This window comes from Haematobia irritans, chromosome 2, assembly GCF_050003625.1.
Source record: "Haematobia irritans isolate KBUSLIRL chromosome 2, ASM5000362v1, whole genome shotgun sequence".
Taxonomy (NCBI): Eukaryota; Metazoa; Arthropoda; class Insecta; order Diptera; family Muscidae; genus Haematobia; species Haematobia irritans.
The window spans coordinates 186,462,904-186,478,069 of record NC_134398.1 but is presented as its reverse complement, the minus strand read 5'-3'; the positions used below and the strand labels follow the sequence as shown (position 1 = coordinate 186,478,069).

The window sequence follows — 15,166 nt, the reverse complement described above, 5'->3', positions numbered from 1 at the left end:
AAATTTCATTGAAATTTTGAGTACGTAAAAAATTTCATAAAATTTGGTATTTAGAGAAAATAAACATTTAGTCTTTGAAGAAATTTCATCAAAATTTTGTCATTATAGAAAATTTCAAAAGAATTTTGTCATTAGAGAAATTTTCACACGAATTTTGTCTTTAGAGAAAATTGCATAGAAATGTTGTCATTAGGGAAATTGTCACAGGAATTTTGTCGTTAGAGAAAATTTCATAGAAATTTTGTCTTTAGAGAAAATTTTATAGAAATTTTGTTTTTCGAGAAAATGTCAACAAAATTTTGTCTTTACAGAAAATTTCATAGAAATTTTGTCTTTAGAGAAAATTTCATCGAAATTTTGTCTTTAGAGAAAATTTCATAGAAATTTTGTCTTTAGAGAAAATTTCATAGAAATTTTGTCTTTAGAGAAAATTTCATAGAAATTTTGTTTTTCGAGAAAATTTCATAGAAATTTTGTTTTTCGAGAAAATTTCATAGAAATTTTGTTTTTCGAGAAAATTTCATCGAAAGATTGTTTTTCGAGAAAATTTCATGAAAATTTTGTCTTTAGAGAAAATTTCATGGAAATTTTGTCTTTAGAGAAAATTTCATCGAAATTTGGTATTTAGAGAAAATTTCGTGGAAATTTTGTCTTTACAGAAAATTTCGTGGAAATTTTGTCGTTAGGGAAAATTTCGTGGAAATTTTGTCGTTAGGGAAAATTTCATAGAAATTTTGTCTTTAGAAAAATTTCATAGAAATTTTGTTTTTCGAGAAAATTTCATTGAAATTTTGTTTTTCGAGAAAATTTTCATCGAAATTTTGTTTGTAGAGAAAATTTTCATCGAAATTTTGTCGTTAGGGAAAATTTCATAGAAATTTTGTCTTTAGAGAAAATTTCATAGAAATCTGGTTTTTCGAGAAAATTTCATAGAAATTTTTTTTTCCAGAAAATTTCATCGAAAGATTGTTTTTCGAGAAAATTTCATCGAAATTTTGTCTTTAGAGAAAATTTTCATAGAAATTTTGTCTTTAGAGAAAATTTTCATAGAAATTTTGTTTTTCGCGAAAATTTCATAGAAATTTTGTTTTTCGAGAAAATTTCATCGTAAGTTTGTTTTTCCAGAAAATTTCATCGAAATTTTTCTCTTTAGAGAAAATTTCATTGAAATTTTGTTTTTGGGGAAAATTTCATTGAAATCTTGTCTTTCGAGAAAATTTTACAGAAATTTTGTCTTTAGAGAAAATTTTACAGAAATTTTGTCTTTAGAGAAAATTTCACAGAAATTTTGTCTTTAGAGAAAATTTCACAGAAATTTTGTCTTTAGAGAAAATTTTATCGAAATTTTGTTTTTGGGGGAAAATTCATCGAAATTTTGTCTTTAGAGAAAATTTCGTGGAAATTTGGTCTTTAGAGAAAATTTCGTGGAAATTTTGTCTTTACAGAAAATTTCATCAAAAGTTTCTTTTTCGAGAAAATTTAATCGAAATTTTGTTTTTCGAGAAAATTTTCATAGAAATTTTGTTTTTAGAGAAAATTTCATAGAAATTTTGTCTTTCGCGAAAATTTCATCGAATGTTTGTTTTTCGAGAAAATTTTCATCGAAATTTTGTCTTTAGAGAAAATTTCATGGACATTTTGTCTTTATAGAAAATTACATAGAAATTTTGTTTTTCGAGAAAATATCATCGAAATTTTTGCCTTTAGAGAAAATTTCATAGAAATTTTGTTTTTGAGGAAAATTTCATTGAAATTTTTTCTTTCGAGAAAATTTGACAGAAATGTTGTCTTTAGAGAAAATTTCACAAAAATTTTGTTTTCTTTTTAGAGAAAATATCGTTAGAAAAAATTTAAATTATTGAAATTATGTCTTTAGAGAAAATTTCATAAAATTTTTTGTAAAACAAAAATGCACATAATTTTTGTTTAAAAAAAAAAAAATTGCAGAAATTTTGCCCTTGGTGAAATGTTCATAAAAAAAATTTTAATATTTTCTAGAAATTTGGTCTTTTTGGGAAAATTTTAATGAAATTTTGACGTTAGGGAAAAATAAAAAAATTTAAAGACATTTTGTTGAATTTTGGCAATTCGAAAAAAAAAATTATAAAAAAAACCTTTTTTTCTTTGGTCTTTCAAAAAATGTCATCGATATTTTGTCATTAGAGAAAATTTCACAGAAATTTTGTCTTTACAGAAAATTTCATAGACATTTTATCTTTAGAGGAAATTGAATAGAAAGTTTGTCGTTAGAGAAGATTCATAAAGTTTTTGCTTTCAGAGAAAATTTCATCGAAATTTTGTCTTTAGAGAAAATTTCATAGAAATTATGTCTTTAGAGAAAATTTCATCGAAATTTTGCCAAAAACAAAGTTGCTTAGAAATTTGGTCTTTACAGAAAATTTCATAAAAATTTTGTCTTTAGAAAATAGAAATTTCGGCCTTTTGAGAAAATTGTAATGAAATATTGATTTTAAAAAAAGTTGTGTAGAATTTTTCGCTATACACCCAGAGAAGGAATATGATCACCTCAAACATGTTTTAAGAGCAAAATGTTATTTTTGGGTGGTGACCATGTAACATGGTTTTCGCAACCATGTTATTTTCTTTGAAATCATGTATCTGATTTCGGCAAGCAGGTTGTATTTGAGGAGAAAATAACATTTCAGTGACAAACATGTTACATGGTCACCATACAAAAATAACATTTTGCTCTTGAAATGTGTTTGAGTATGATCATATTCCTTCTCTGCATGTAGAAATTTCCATTTTTATATGTATGGAAATTTTGTTTTTGGAGATAATTTTTCTTTCGCTATAGAAAATTTATCTTTCATTTTCATAGATTTTTTTTGTATAGAAATTTTTCTTTTTTGAAAATTTGTGTGTGGAAAAAGATGATAAATGAGATACATTGTGTCTTTAACAATAATACACTGGAGCGAGCAGTGAGTTGACTTAGCGGTGTCCATCTGTCCGATTGTGAACATATTTTTTAATTAAATCCAAGATACCAATTTTAAACTAAGCGGCTTGAAATTTCGTATAAATCAAAATTTTGGGTCAGAGTCGATCCCTAGAGATTTTTATAGAAATCGCTTCAGATTTCGATATAGCTTTCATATATTTCTTTTTCCTGATTTACACCAAAATGACCACAAAGACCAATGTTTCACTTCGGTTTTTTTTTTTAAACTGTACAAATATAATGTTTAGAAAATTGTTGCCATTTTCATAGAATTTTTTTCCGTTAGAGAAAATTTCATAGATTTTTTTCTTAAGATAATATTTAATAATACGTTTTTCTTTATATATAATTCAAAAGAATATAGGCTTAGCAGATGGGTTTCTTAGTTTTTGCTCATTTATATATAATTTCATATTTTGTAATAATTTTTCATTTAGAATTTATTAATTTTGATTTTGTTTTTTTTATTGTTGAAAATTCCATATTTTTTGTACTTTTATGTTTTTCATATTGTTTATTATAGATAGATTTTTAATTTATTAACTGTACACCACCGTGTATCTATTCGCAAGATAGAAGTCTCGTTTATCGTTCTTATTCATAATTTCTCAACATCTTTCCAACAATAATCTATAAAAAAGAAACGAATTCTCTTTAATTTCAAATACTTTTGTTTGTTTTTTCGAGTTCTTGTTTTTTTTTTTTTGAGAATACATGACACAATAATTTTAAACATTTCAGAGGACATTGTATACTCATGCTCTACAGGAAATAAATATGTGGAAAATATGGTTTTTATGTGGTTGTATGGGTTACTTTAAAATTAAAACCCATATTTTTTTTTTAATTTTAAAGCAGTTTTGTAACGTGATTAATTTGTTGCTCCGGCCTTGATTTTGTTCTACATTATTTTCATGTTTTTTTTTACTATGTTTTTTTGTTATGTAGATTTGATATGACAGTTAGTTACACTGTTACAGTTCCGATTTTTATTTTAAATAGTTTAAAAATATTTAAGAAAAATAAATCAAAATTACTTGAAATTGATTTTTTTATTATTTTTTGTATTTGTTTGTTTCTTTTATTTTCATAAGATATATTAATACATAAGTAATTTATTTGCTTGGTATTATTTTTTTCTCAAAATATTTAGGTTCTCCCTTCTGCTGATATTTTTGCTTACACCGTAAGTAAATTAATTTGATTAGATTTTTCCCCCATTTTTTTGGTTCTTTTATATTATTCTTTTTTTTTTATAATAATCACACTAAAAAAATTCGATTATAGGTATTTATGTTTTTCATCCAGTTTTAAAATTTACAAATTTTTACATTTTTTTCATATTGAATTTTTTTCTTTATTTATTTTATTATTTTTTTTACATTATTTTTGTGTTAACATTCTTAGTTTTATGCACAGGAAAAAGTTGTTTTACACGTATTGAATTATTTGTTTTTTTTTTTTTTTTGCTTTTGCTAATAAATATATTTTTTTAATGAAATTTATTTTTTTGCTTTGTGAATTTTTGTATATTCTTTTATTTATCCTAATATTTCTAATAAAATAAAATCTTAATTCCACTTGAAAACTCTTTTGTATTTATTGGTTTCACTTTTATTAATTTCTCTGTTGCCTTTTTTTGTTCTTATATCATCATGTCTTATTTTAATTGTTTGTAAAATTCATATATAGAATTATTTTCGTTTTGAACAAATCCACCGTAAACTAGACCGTTTTAGAAAAATCATTTTAACATTATTTGAAAATCTAAAACACTGAATGCATTTCTCCTCATTGCCTCACTGCAAAATGCATAAGACAAAAACAAACATAAACACCATAGTCTCACACACAGTCACACAAACAAACCCATTAAGGTCATTCTCAAACACAAAAAAAAATTGAATTAAATTGTTATACACCTTAACATTCATTTTGCAACGGAAGTAGGAAATGATTTTGAACATAGCGGCAAAACTAACACAAATCCAAAAATTTGCTAAACATATCGTGGAGAGAATAACTCAAACCATTTATATGTATAAATGCTAATTGCTCTCAAACAAACAAATTTTACTCTCCGGCAAACATTCCTTCTTCGGCAAACATTGGAGAGCATAGAAGCGGACACACACACGCACAAATACACTTTAGCATTAGCCATTCACTCTCTGGCAAACATTTGAACGGATTCACACACACACAAACATTCGTTTATATCACACAGGGTGAATTAAAAAATATTTGCTGTGTGGGGGATTTTTTTGTCTCATACTCTGAGCTCTACCTCAGTGGTAGCAACATCATGCAACCAACCAGCAACATTACTTGCCTGGCAACATTTCCTTTTTAAAAATTTTAGCGCCAAAATTTTCGTGATCAATTTTTTAAGTGTTTTAATTTTTTGTTTTTTTTTTTTTTTGAAAAAGAAAAATAATTTAAAACGAAAAATAAACAAAGGTGTTTCGTTATTTACCCACCGTTTTCTTTTAATCCAATATTCAACGTGGCTTTCTTAAATGGGGTCTCTATCACTAAGTTTTTCTGTTTTTTATGTTTTTCTTCACGAGTTAGTTAATTTTTGTTTTTTGTTCTATTTAAAACAGACAAATGTTATTTTCTATTTTTTTTTTCGTCTTCATTAAATTTTCACGAGACATTCGCGTGCGTTGGTTTGTTTGGTTTTTTTTTCTTTCTTTACTTCTTGGAAAATGGTTTATATGAATATTTATTTTTTTAATTCCACAACGTCGCCTATAATTTGCAATTATTTGAAATTGTTTTCCGTTTCATGTTTTCTGCTTTCTACACTTATTTGTTTGTTTTTACAATTTTTTTTTTTGGCAATATTGTTTGTTGTTTAAATGCGAGTGTATTTGGTTTGTTTTTGTTTGGAGCGCTCGCTCTCTCATTTGTATATAAAGAACCAATGCCGCCGACCGACCGACCAACCGAGCGACAACAAACACCGTAAAACACTACCAAACCTTATGAAATCGATTTGTAACTGAAATGCTCACAAATGAAATGAAATTTCTCAACGTAGTCGACGTCGTTGTTGTCGTCTCGTCAACATGCTGCCTTCGTTGTAGTCGTCGTCGTTGTCGTCGTCAACACACATCACGACGACGACGACGACGACGACAACCGTGTAGACTACAGAAACAATGACGATGATGATGATGTTGGGGGCTGTTATTGCTGTTGCTTCTATACTTATGATGTTTTTATTGTTTTGTTGCTGTTGTCGCCACGTAGATTTTGTTTATAAGCCGGGGATGTGTGTTGAATATGATGATGGGTGGTGCTATTGCTGACGTCGACGACTACAGGCAATGTTGTTTGTTTTGTGATGTGTACGGTGTGATTGCAGCCCCACACAACACACACACACACATACTATTTATGAAGTTCGGGCGTAATGAAGAAAGCTCATAATGAGCATAAGTTGTTGTTTTGGTGTTTTTTGTTTTTGGTTGTTTTGCATTTTGTTTTTCAAAACAACTTTGTTTGGCATAAACATCAACAACAGCCATATCTACCTACCTACCTACCCTACCACCATGCACCAAGCATTGGGGGAAAATTAGTCAAAGTAAAAATGTGCATGTTTATCAAGATGATGTTGTTGTTGTTGTTTTGGTGCTGGCTTATTTGAATATTTCTCGAGCAACATAATTAAGGATGATAAGGTGGCATGGTATTATAAATGGAGATAATATAGTCTTTGCAACTCAATTTGAAGCACCTGTTTTTTGGCTTGGTAAAGAGCAAATTTTTGGATTATACAAAATAATAAAAGAAACTTGTCTTTAGGTGGTAGGCAGACATTTTGTCCTTGAAAAAAAAACATATTAATAATATATTTATATGTTTAAGAAAAGTTGTGTTTCAAAGACATTTGATTTTTAGAAAAAAAAATGAAAGGGCATTTGTCCTTTTTGAAAAATTTAGTCTCTAGAAAAAAAAAAAACAAAATTTTATATTTAGCAAAAAATTCTAAAAATTTTATTTTCAGAGATATTTTTTTCAAATATTTTTTTTTTTAGAAAAAATTCAAAAGAAAGTTTTCTATACGAAATCTTAAATTTAGTCGGGCTGAATAAAAATTTCTAAAATTCAGCCTGTCCGAATAAAGATTTGCTATAGGAAACTTTAATTCTGCCTGACGGAATAAAGTTTTCTATAGGAAAACAAAAATTCAGCTTGGCTGAATAAAGTTTTCTGCAGATAAAATCAGCTGAGCTGAATAAAGTTTTCTTTGGGAAAATTTAAATTCATACTTGCTGAATGAATTCAGCTCGGCTGAATATAGTTTTCTGTAGGAAAACTTAAATTCTAACTTCAATTCAGCCAAGCTGAGTCAAGTTTTCTATAAGAAAACGTCAATTCAGCCAGTCCGAATAAAGATTCCCTATAGGAATACTTAAATTCTGCCTGACGGAATAATGTTTTCTATAGGAAAACAAAAATGCAGCTTGGCTGAATAAAGTTTTCTGCAGAAAAACTTAAATTCAGCTGAGCTGAATAAAGTTTTCTTTGGGAAAACTTAAATTCATACCACCTGAATGAATTCAGCTTGGCTGAATATAGTTTTCTGTAGGAAAACTTAAACTTAAATTCTAACTTCAATTCTGCCAAGCTGAGTCAAGTTTTCTATAAGAAAACGTCAATTCAGCCAGTCCGAATAAAGATTTCCTATAGGAATACTTAAGTTCTGCCTTTCAATTTTATTTTCAGAGATTTTTTTTTCAAATATTTTTTGTTAGAGAAAATTCAAAAGAAAGTTTTCTATACGAAATCTTAAATTTAGTCAGGCTGAATAAAAATTTCTAAAATTCAGCCTGTCCGAATAAAGATTTGCTATAGGAAACTTTAATTCTGCCTGACGGAATAAAGTTTTCTATAGGAAAACAAAAATTCGGCTTGGCTGAATAAAGTTTTCTGCAGAAAACAATTAAAATCAGCTGAGCTGAATAAAGTTTTCTTTGGGAAAATTTAAATTCATACTTGCTGAATGAATTCAGCTGGGCTGAATAAACTATTCTGAAGAAAAACTTAAATTCTAACTTCAATTCAGCCAAGCTGAGTCAAGTTTTCTATAAGAAAACGTCAATTCAGCCAGTCCGAATAAAGATTCCCTATAGGAATACTAAAATTCTGCCTGACGGAATAATGTTTTCTATAGGAAAACAAAAATGCAGCTTGGCTGAATAAAGTTTTTTGAAGAAAAACTTAAATTCAGCTGATCTGAATAAAGTTTTCTTTGGGAAAACTTAAATTCATACTTTCTGAATGAATTCAGCTTGGCTGAATATAGTTTTCTGTAGGAAAACTTAAATTCTAACTTCACTTCTGCCAAGCTGAGTCAAGTTTTCTATAAGAAAACGTCAATTCAGCCAGTCCGAATAAAGATTTCCTATAGGAATACTTAAGTTCTGCCTTTCAATTTTATTTTCAGAGATTTTTTTTTTTTCAAATATTTTTTGTTAGAGAAAATTCAAAAGAAAGTTTTCTATACGAAATCTTAAATTTAATCAGGCTGAATAAAAATTTCTAAAATTCAGCCTGTCCGAATAAAGATTTGCTATAGGAAACTTTAATTCTGCCTGACGGAATAAAGTTTTCTATAGGAAAACAAAAATTCGGCTTGGCTGAATAAAGTTTTCTGCAGAAAAAAATTAAAATCAGCTGAGCTGAATAAAGTTTTCTTTGGGAAAATTTAATTTCATACCTGCTGAATGAATTCAGCTTGGCTGAATAAACTATTCTGTAGAAAAACTTAAATTATTGCTATAGGAATACTTAAATTCTGCCTGACGGAATAAAGTTTTCTATAGGAAAACATAAATTTAGCCTTGCTGAATAAATTTTTCTGCAGAAAAACTTAAATTCAGCTGAGCTGAATAAAGTTTTCTTTGGGAAAATATAATTCATACTTGCTGAATGAATTCAGCTTGGCTGAATAAACTATTCTGTAGAAAAACTTAAATTCTACCTTCAATTCAGTCTAGCTGAGTCAAGTTTTCTATAAGAAAACGTCAATTCAGCCTGTCCGAATAAAGATTTGCTATAGGAATACTTAAATTCTGCCTGACGGAATAAAGTTTTCTATAGGAAAACATAAATTTAGCCTTGCTGAATAAATTTTTCTGCAGAAAAACTTAAATTCAGCTGAGCTGAATAAAGTTTTCTTTGGGAAAATATAATTCATACTTTCTGAATGAATTCAACTTGGCTGAATAAAGTTTTCTGTAGAAAAACTTAAATTCTATCTTCAATTCAGCCTGACTGAGTCAAGTTTTGTATAAGAAAACGTCAATTCAGTCTGTCCGAATAAAGATTTGCTATAGGAATACACAAATTCTGCCTGACGGAATAAAGTTTTCTATAGGAAAACATAAATTCAGCATGGCTGAATAAAGTCTTCTGCAGAAAAACTTAAATTCAGCAAGGTTGAATTTAGGAAAACTTAAAATCGGCCGCGCTGAATAGGATTTTCTGTATAATAAATTAAATTCAGCATGGCTGGATACAGTTTTATATAGAAACACTTCAATTCTGAATAAAGTTTTCTTTGGGAAAACTTAAATTCAACTTGTTTTTTAGAGGAAAAGTTAAATTCTACCGGGCTGAATAAAGTTTTCTATAGGAAACCTTGAGTACAACCGGGCTGAATAGGGGTTTTTATACGAAAACCTAAATTGAATTGGGCTGAGTAGGGTTGTCTGCAGGATTACTTATATTCAGCAAGGCTGAATACAGTTTTATATAGGAAAACCTAAATTCTGAAAAAAGTTTCGTTGTGAAAACTTAAATTCAGCCTGGTTGAATAAAGTTTCCATAGAAAAACTTAAATTCAGCCAGTTTTACTGAAGTTGTCTTTAAGAAAACTTAAATTCATCCGGGCTGAATAAAGTTTTCTGGAAGAAAACTCAAATTCATCCGGGCTGAAAAAAGTTTTCTTTGGGAAAACTTCAATTCATTCTGGCTGTTTACTGTAGGAAAACTAAAATTCAAACTTAAAATCAGCCTAGCTGAATAAAGTTGCCTATAAGAAAAAGTCATTTCAGCCTAGCTGAATAAAATTTTCTATAAGGAAACTTCAATTCCGCTTAGCTGAATAAAATTTTCTATAAGAAAACTTCAATTTAGCTTCAAGAAGACTTAAATTCAGTACGGCTGAATAAAATGTTTTATTGGAAAACCTAAATTCATCGTTGCTGAATAAAGTTTTCTTAATCAAAACTTAAATTAAGCCTGGCTGCATAAAGTTTCTCTACAGGAAAATCCCAAATTCAGCCGGTCTGAGTAAATTTCAGATGGGCTGAATAAGGTTTTCGTTGGGAAAACTTCAATTCATTCTGTCTGTATAAAGTTTACTGTAGGAAAACTAAAATTCAAACTTAAAATCAGCCTAGCTGAATAAAGTTTCCTATAATAAAAAGTCATTTCAGCCTAGCTGAATAAAATTTTCTATAAGGAAACTTCAATTCCGCTTAGCTGAATAAAATATTCTATAAGAAAACTTCAAATTAGCTTCAAGAAGACTTAAATTCAGTACGGCTGAATAAAATGTTTTATAGGAAACCCTAAATTCATCGTTGCTGAATAAAGTTTTATTTATGAAAACTTTAATTTAGCTAAAATTCAGCGTAGTTGAATAATTTTCTTTTATAAGAAAACTAACATACAATCTGGCTTAATATGGTTTTTATACGAAAATATGGATTCAGCCTGGCTGAGTAAAGTTTTCTATAAGAAAAATTCAATTCAGCATGGCTGATTAAAGTTTTCTTTATGAAAACTGAAATTAAGCCTGGCTGAATAAAGTTTCTCTACAGGAAAATCCTAAATTCAGACGGCCTGATTATATTTTTCTATAGGAAACCCTAATTCGACCTGGCTGAATAATGTTTCCTATAGGAACATTTAAATTCAGCCTGACTGAATAAGTTTTTTTTAGGAAAACTTAAATTCATCCGGGCTGAATACATTTTTCTGTAGGAAAAAATAAATTCAGAGTCGTTGAATAATTTTGTATAAGAAAACTAACATTCAGTCTAGATTAATATGGGTTTTTATACTAAAACATATATTTAGCATGGCTGAATAAAATTTTCCATAAGAAAACTTTAATTCAGCCTTGCTGAATAATGTTTTCTATAAAACAACCTTCAATTCAGCTTCAAAAAAAATGCAATCTAACTTAATATGTTTTTTTATACGAAAACAACGATTCAGCCTGACTGAGTAAATTTTTTCCATAAGAAAAATTCAATTCAGCATTGCTGAATGAAGTTTTCTATAAGAAAACATTTATTCAGCCTAGCTGAAAAATGTTTTCTAAAAGAAATCTTAAATTCAGCTTCAAGAAAACTTAAATTCATTGTTACTGAACTTAAGTTTTCTATAGGAAAACCTAAATTCAGCATGGTTGACTAAAGTTGTCTATAGGAAAACTTAAATTCACCCTGGCTGAATACATTTTTCTGTAGGAAAACTTAAATTCAGCGTCGTTGAATAATCTTTTTATAAGAAAACTAACATTCAGTCTAGCTTAATACGGTTTTTTATACGAAAACATAGATTGAGCCTGGCTGAGTAAATTATTCCATAAGAAAAATTCAATTCAGCATGGCTAAATGAAGTTTTCTATAAGAAAACATTTATTCAGCCTAGCTGAATAATGTTTTCTAAACGAAATCTTAAATTCAGCTTCAAGAAAACTTAAATTCATTGTGACTGAACTTAAGTTTTCTATAGGAAAACCTAAATTCAGCATGGCTGACTAAAGTTGTCTATAGGAAATCTTAAATTCAGCCGGGCTGAATACGAAAACCCATGCCCAGTCTGGTTGAAAAAAGTTTTCCAGAGGAGAACCAAAATGTACATGGTGGAATAATGTTTTCTAGAGGAAAACTTAAATTCAGCTTGGCTGAATAAGATTTTCTTTAGGAAAACTTCAATTCACCCTTGCTGAATAAAGTTTTTCATAGCAAAATTTTAATTTAGTCTGACTAAATGATGTTTTCTATATGAATTATTCTCTTGGAATGTATATATTTTATACATATTTGCAACGATCAAATCTATTTGGCCTGTTTTCTAGTTTCCATTACTCATAACTCCAGAGACAAAGCAATTGACCCTTACCGCATTGCTTTGAATTGCCCGATAATTTGCCAGTGATTCCTTTTATCTGTCGCTGTGACTGACTCACTTGGATGTGAGTCGGCGACAACAATGAACGACATCTTCATCGCCATAAGCACGTTCATATTTACAGACAACGACGACGACAGACTGACTCATTTTTATTTGTTTTGTTTATTTTATTTTTTTTTTTGCATTTTTTTCCTCTGAACGCTCTTTGTTTGTTTGTCTGTTTATCGTTATGCCAATTTTTGTATTTTTATATTAGCAATACTACCCTGTGTTTAGTTTGTAAGTGTGATGCGTGAGTGAGTGAGTCGGTAAGTAAGGTGAGAGGACTTTCACGTGATCAAAGAAAGTACCCTTTAGTGTGTAAACACAATCTTTACGAATGTCAGTATGCGTACTATTGCTTATGTGTATTTTTTTAGGGGAAGCCCGAAATGACCAAAGGAAATACTTGAAGTATATCGGTATGTCGTTATGTTTAGCGGTTCCTTTGAAACTCACCACTAGGCTTTGTTGTGTTTTTGTAATCCTGAAAATATTTTAGGTTGTGTTTACATACTAAACAGTATTTACAATTACATGAAAAATTTCTCAATGCTCATTAATTTTTGTGAGATAAATCACATTTTAAAAACACACTTGTATTAGTCAAGAGAAGAAAAGAACACTCTATATAAATAAGAAATTCACCACTTTCAACACTATACGGCCATTGTATCAAACCTAATCTAACTTACGATATACTCTCAATCATGTCTGCGAGACAACAGCAACTACACCAATTTCTCTCACTTATTTCAAGCTTTCGAATTTTCTTCGTCTTTAAGCATTTTGACATCCCTCCATTTTTGTTTGTCTTTGATTTTATTACCAGTGACCTTCTCATATCACGTTCACATCCCCTACGTATACCGACTCTTCACACAATCCTTCTTAGCATTGAACTGACGATTACCCATCACTCCACCTCTCAACTATATATTTTGGTTAGGCATTCCCTACTTTGGTTTGTTTGTTGTCTCCACCCATTTTCTCCCATTTCGAGTGATATTTGTTTATGTTGGACGCTAAAACTTGGACGGCAATGGATGATGGGTTGGGATGTTTGTTTGTTTGCCAACATTTTTCGTTTGTGGTTTATATTTACTCTTGAGTTCAGTCACAACTCATCCATCCAAACATTCAATATCAGTGGCTAAAATCGAAAAAAAAAGTTCGCTTGGCATTACACAGTAGATGGTGGGGAGGACATTCGAGTCGAGGTTTATTAGGTCTTGGTAGGCAAAGAAGTAGTAAGTATTAAGAGGAAAAAAGAAGTTTGGAAATAAAATTCCATAGACTCCATGGATTATTCGATCGGAAAAAAATTTTATAGGAAAACTTAAATTCAGCTTGGCTGAATAATGGTTTCTGTATGCCAAACATAAATTCAGCCGCGATGAATAATGGTTTTTATAGGCAAAACTTAAATTCAGCATGACTGAACAAATTTTTCTATAGAAAAATTTAAATTCAGCCTCGCTGAATAAAGTTTTCTATAGGAGAACTTGCATTTTCTATAGCAAAACTTAAATTCATCCTGGCTGCATAAAGTTTTCTATAGGAAAATTTAAGTTCAGCACGGCTGAATAAAGTTTTCTATAGGAAAACTAAAATTCAGCACGGCTGAATAATGTTTTCTATAGGAAAACTTAAATTCAGCTTGGATGAATAAAGTTTTCGATACGAAAATTTATATTCAACTTGGCTGAATAAAGTTTTCTATGAGAAAACTTAAATTCATGCAGGCTGAATAAAGTTTTTAATAGGAAAACTAAAATTCAGCCTGGCTGAATAAAGTTTTCTACAAGAAAAATAAAACTCAGCCTGGCTGAATAAAGATTTCTATAGGAAATCTTAAACTCAGCCTCTATGAATACAGTTTTCTATAGAAAAACTTAAATTCAGTCTGGCTGAATAAAATTTTCTATAGGAAAACATAAATTCAGCCCAGCTGAATAAAGTTTTCTATAGGAAAACTTAAATTCAGCCTCGCTGAATAAAGTTTTCTATAGGAGAACTTGAATTTGGAAATAAAATTCCAAAGATTGCATAGATTATTCGATCGGAAAAAAATTTATAGGAAAACTTAAATTTAACTTGGTGAATTTGGCGGTTACTAGAGGCAAAACTTAAATTCAGCTTGGCTGAATAAAGTTTTATATGGGAAGTTTGACTAAAGTTTTCTATAGGAAAACTTCTACTGGGCCTGGCTGAACAAAGTTTTCTATAGAAAAACTTAAATTCAGCCTCGCTGAATAAAATTTTCTATAGGAGAACTTGAATTTTCTATAGTAAAACTTAAATTCATCCTGGCTGCATAAAGTTTTCTATAGCAAAACTTAAATTCAGCTCGGCTGAATAATGTTTTCTATAGGGAAACTTAAATTCAGTCTGGCTGAATAATGTTTTCTATAGGAAAACTTAAATTCAGCCTGGCTGAATAATGTTTTATTTAGGAAAACTTAAATTCAGCCTGGCTTAATAAAGATTTCTATACGACATCTTAAATTCAGCCTCTCTGAATAAAATTTTCTATAGGAAAAGGTTAATTCAGCACGGCTGAACAAATTTTCTATAGGAAAACTTAAATTCAGCACGGCTGAATAATGTTTTCTATAGGAAAACTTAAATTCAGCACGGCTGAATAATGTTTTCTATAGGAAAACTTAAATTCAGCTTGGATGAATAAAGTTTTCGATACGAAAATTTATATTCAGCTTGGCTGAATAAAGTTTTATATACGAAGACTTAAATTCAGCCTGGCTGACTAATGTTTTCTATAGGGAAACTTCAATTCAGCCTAGCTGAATAATGTTTTCTATAGGAAAACTTAAATTCAGCTTGGATGAATAAAGTTTTCGACACGAAAAATTATATTCATAAAAATTATATTATATGAATAAAGATTTCTTTAGGAAATCTTAAATTCAGCCTCTCTGAATACAGTTTTCTATGGAAAAACTTAAATTCATCCTGGCTGCATAAAGTTTTCAA

At 29.2% G+C, this 15,166-nt stretch overlaps 1 protein-coding gene across 1 annotated transcript in view; it reads right to left on the bottom strand.

Moving 5' to 3' along the window:
- LOC142226809 (uncharacterized) overlaps nucleotides 1-5,960 on the bottom strand; it is a 79,211-nt gene extending 73,251 nt beyond the window's left edge. Inside the window, exon 1 of the mRNA XM_075297028.1 lies at nucleotides 5,446-5,960. The gene's annotated coding sequence lies outside the window, so the exon portion shown is untranslated. The remainder of the gene's footprint in view (nucleotides 1-5,445) is intronic.
- Between the last annotated feature and the right edge of the window lie 9,206 nt (nucleotides 5,961-15,166).